This window comes from Pipistrellus hanaki (assembly GCF_964339955.1).
Source record: "Pipistrellus hanaki genome assembly, chromosome: 7".
Taxonomy (NCBI): Eukaryota; Metazoa; Chordata; class Mammalia; order Chiroptera; family Vespertilionidae; genus Pipistrellus; species Pipistrellus hanaki.
This window is the reverse complement of record NC_140509.1, coordinates 21,866,898-21,872,097: the sequence shown is the minus strand read 5'-3', so window position 1 is coordinate 21,872,097 and position 5,200 is coordinate 21,866,898.

The window sequence follows — 5,200 nt, the reverse complement described above, 5'->3', positions numbered from 1 at the left end:
TAGTTGCTTATACTGTGGTGTTCAGTTGCTTTAAGTGGCCTCAGCAGATAATGGGGATGTTGGTTAGAAGAAAGTATGTGAAATACCCCCCAAAAGCATCTCTTTATCTTCCGAAAAACTTTCCTAGACTCAGATAACATCTCCTGCCGAGACACTGTAAACACCTCTTAACTGGTTGTTTGATGCCTGCTTTGCCTTTTGATATATTTTTCACATTTCAGTCAAGTAATAATCAGGCATATCTGTTCATGTACTTTTCCGTTAAAAACAAAAGAAACAGCCGAAACCGGTTTGGCTCAATGGATAGAGCGTCGGCTTGGGGACTGAAAGGTCCTGGGTTCGATTCCGGTCAAGGGCATGTACCTTGGTTGTGGGCATATCCCCAGTAGGGAGTGTGCAAGAGGCAGCTGATCGATGACTCTCTCTCATCCATGTTTCTAACTCTCTATCTCTCTCCATTCCTCTCTGTACAAAATCAATAAAATATATTAAAAACAACAACAACAACAATAAAACATAAACAAAAAAAAACTCCCAATGCTTCCCAGAGCCCTTAGGGTAAAAAACAAAACAAAAAAAACCCCACAAATGATTAACAAGCCCCTGTGACCTGCTCCCTTCCCACCTCTCCAGACTCACCTGGAACCCTGCTCCAGTCACTCTCTGCAGGTGCTACACCTCCCCTTTCAATCCATTGGGTTTATCCTCTCATCAGATAGCATCCTCTGCCCTCTACCAGCTGTGTGTCCCCTGACAAGTTATCTAACTTCTCTGTGCTTCAGTTTTTCATCTGTAATATGGGGGTAATGCTATCTCCATTTACCTCTTAGTGTAAAGATTATACATGTAAATATGTAGAGAGGCACATAATAGAAACTAAGTGTTTCAAATTAATTTATTGAGCGCCTGTGATATGCAGGGAACTGTATTAGATATTTTGCATATTCTGTACATATTATGTATCTTTTAAAATCAAATGGATTCCCAGGCATTAGATAAAAAAGGACTTAAACATATTTTCACTATTTTATTTTTTAAATCATGTGTATAATTTAAAGGTAGGTAAAGTGAAAGGTTTTTAATACCATAGTCTTATGGATCCAAAAGAATCATCACACCAAAATTGGCAGTGGTTCCAGGCAGATTTAGAAAATGCTCTCAAATAATTGTCAGCATTGCCTTCCAGAAATGCAAGAACTTTTCAAATGGATAGTTCACTGTGATCCCCTTCATACTGCACAACTTATTCAAACTTTCCCCTGACCCATGTTTATCTGTATTTCTGAAATATAAGCATAGTTCTCTAATTTAGTTTCAGAAAATATGAAAGATACTGTCTCCGTTTTTAATTTAAAAGAAAAAGTCTGGTCACAAACCAATCTACCTGCCAAATTGTATCCTGAGTCTTATGTGCACTCATGAGTGTAAGTCGAATACTTGTTAGAGAAACACATTTATACTTGGGATAAAGCATCAAGGCAAAGTTCAAACAAGCAGAGTATCCTAAGAATTGGCCATAAAAAAAAGAAAGCTTACATAATTTAAGCTATGTCAAAGAAGAGTAAAATGGTCTTTAAGAAGACTTACTAATCAGCATGTAATGTGCTTCTCTGTGTTACTTATGCTGTAATAACCCATAAATCCTGGGAGCACTTTCTCTTTTCTTCCATTTCCATCACATTCCCCAACCTCCCTCCCCCCCCCCACCCCCCACTCCTACTCCCCTTCCTTGCTTGCCTTTACCTCATTCCTTTGATTGGTCTTACTAAAATACCTCTTGCTGACTTAATGGGTAGAAGGCATTGATCAAACTCTTTAAAAACACAGAACTTTCAAAATAAGAAGCATGAATTTGGCCCTGTCGTTGCTGTTGAACAGAACAGTAGTGTATGAGGTTCGACGTTAAGGCAACACTGTGGGAATATGGAATGGTCCCGTGGAACGAGTTATGAATGTGAACCTATATCTAAATGTCAGAAAGGTCTTACCACAAGCCCTTTAATCATGGCGCTTTTCAAAAGAATCAATGTATGTTTCGTCTCTTTAAAAAGAAGATGGGTAATCCACACATGTTATGTTTTCCAACTCCTTTGAACATGGTAGTGAATAGCTTTCCTAATGCTATTGATTTTGTGGTAAAAGTACATAAATTCTACATCAAACACAGTAAATAGACCTTTAAAAATTGGAAAAAGTGTGAAGAAAATTCCGTTCAATAACTACCTTTATAACGCGAAAAGGCTTGTCTCCTTTTCCATGAGCTTTTTACTACCATCTTGCTCAGGTAACGAATTCAAATTTCTAAACCTATACTAACACTTCTTTTTCTTGTCTTTCCTTTTCTTTATTTTAAAAATCTGGTCTGTATCCCTGCTTGTAAGCATATTGAAGATATTTCAAATAATACAAACAAAATAACACTGTGTTAAATGGAATTTCATTTGCTTATGTGGAAATAAATGAATTATGTGGAATGTATTACAAAATATGTAAAAACTGTCGTTTAAAAAGATAATTGATTATCTGTTTAATAGATCAAGAACTTTAGTAATCAGAAATAAAATTCTGTTTAAATTGATAGAAAATATTAGGTCACTATGAGAGAGACTTCTAACTTATTGAGGCTAAACCAATTTAAGGCTTGGATAAAAAATAGTCTGGGAATTGTGGATGCACTGTTTATGGTAGCTTCTAAAATAAGTAATCTTTGCTATTCTCATTTTATAAATGAGGACTATTGTCTTACAATATAATTTCATAAGAGTTTTTAATATTTATGAAAACTATAAAAAATAACTTAGGAAAGTACAGATTTTGGTTAAGTGTTAGTACCAGAATGGGATTCTAGAAAGGAATATATCAAGGGCAAGGGAGGCAGATAATAGACAAGTTGAAGAAATCATTTTTATGTTCTAGCTTTAGAAAGAAGGCTTTCATCAAGAATGAATGCCATCCACCAAAAGATAGCATTTCTATGTTATATAAATATGTTGGGGTTAAAAATCATCAGCCCTAAGTATTTTTAAATCAAATTAGTTTCATGGTTGTGGAGGAAATAACAATTTATAATCTCCATCATTGCATAGAGGCGGGAACAGCTTCATGTGGAAGCTGAACAAGCAACGTGGAATGCTTGAAATACCACTAATATAATTTATATCTTTTTGTTAAGCATTGCTCTCTTTTGAAAACTGTCCTAAAAGTCATAAATAATCCTGAAAAGTTCTGGTGAGGAGGGCATCCTGGAGCAACACTCAGGATTTTGAAGTGGGAAGTGCCCTGAAGGAGACTGACCAAGTTCCAAGGAGACAGTTCACTTGCACCCATGGGCCCCTCTGCTGGTAGATGTGGATAATCAGGAAGTCATGAGGCTGACTAGGTGTTACATTTCATAATCTATGACCACTGAGTAGGAGAAAATGGTACATTTATGTATCCCTTGAATTATAATAATATAGCCAATGTGGCTAAATAGAATGTTTATTAATTTATTGTTTCCAAATAGAAAATAACGTATTTTCTGGCGTATAAGACGACCCCCTAATTTTACAGTTAAAACATAGGTTTAGGCCTATATTCGCTGTATAAGACTACCCCCCACTTCAAAGAAAAGACTTACTTTGCCGTCAAGATCTGCAGGTAATTTTTGTGCAATTTTGGTCTTTTGCCCCGATTTTCGGTTGACTTTTTTTTCGTTTCAAAAGTCGTCTTATACACCGGAAAATACTATGCAATTAGAGAGTTCAGAATTCATTTGTGGATGAGACAATATTTTGTAAATCTCTAAGCTAAGGACACTTTAGTCCTGTGAGGAAAAAACTTACTTTTATGATGGAAATGTTCAAAGCTTCCTAGCTTTTAACCTGCGTAATAATGAACACACAGTTGTGATGGTTTGGTACTTGTTCAGTAGTTGAAATGGAAAACAGAGAAAAAATAGCTCACATTCCAGAGTTTGGGTGTTTCAGTCTGTAAATGTCCTAAAACCATGTAGGTATGAAAACCAACATCTCATTATGACTTATCTGGAAATGAAGGGTCATAGTGGGCTAATTTTACTCTGTAACAGAGCACAGTTTTTCAGTAATTATTAACAACCATTCATCCATGTTGTTTTCTTCACCACCTGAGCTGTACAGATAGCAGGTATAATTACACTACTTTGTTTTCTGGAAGGTTCATTGTCCTTAGATCTTTCAACATTACAGCAGTTGTGTTTTTCTTTTGAAACCAGTGAGCTGTCTCTATTGTATCCTACGAGAAAGAGATGAAGCCTAATGTTGATTTAATTCCTTTGCATACTTTAGTTTTTTGCAGTGCTTCCTCTTTGCCATAAAATCAGTTTCAACTAATTTTGGTGCTGCTTTATGTAGATTTTGAATAAAAAAATAGAGATCAAATGCTTTTTTTTGTATTTCACACATTTGAAGATTCAACTGTAAGAGTATTTTTAACTGGACTTTCTCCATCCTTAGTCTTATGTTTAAGGAAATGGAAAAGAAACTAGCATTGGCATTCTCCATGGTTTAATTTGGATCCTTGATTTTTCTGGCTTCTGTTCACATGCTAAGGGCTTGGCATCATGAGGCCAAGACCATTATAAATAGACCCCTTGCTTCTGAAATACTGGGAGCATTATGTTCATAATGCAAGAAAGCTAAAAACATTGCTTTCATTATAATTGGAGCTGCTATAACAATCCTGTAGACGTACTGTTTATATCTGGATTTATTTTTCCCAATATTTCTTTGTAAGAGCCTTGCATTTTTATTTTGTAGATGGCTGAAAAAATTGGTTAAATGAAATCAAGATGTGCTGATGCCAGAAAGATGTGTAAGCAATGAAATACGATGACTAAAAAGTAGGTTTTGTTCCTACATCATCCAGGCTTACCACTTACACTATTCACATATATTGGATACCTGCCACATTTCTACTTTGCAGTAGGAAGAACTGGCTCAGAAGCTTCCTCTTTGTATATTTATGTGGGTGGGAAAGGAAATCCTCTGGAAAAGTTACTTGGTAAAAGTTATTGTGATTTTTGTGCAACTAGATCTCAATATTCAGGAAAATTTAATTTATTTTATAAATTAATTTATTTTAATTGAATTGAGCTGATAATTGAATATCAAATGGACAGACTTGATAACAGATTTGGTTACCCCTTAGGTGTTTCATTTAAGAATACTATTTCCCCATT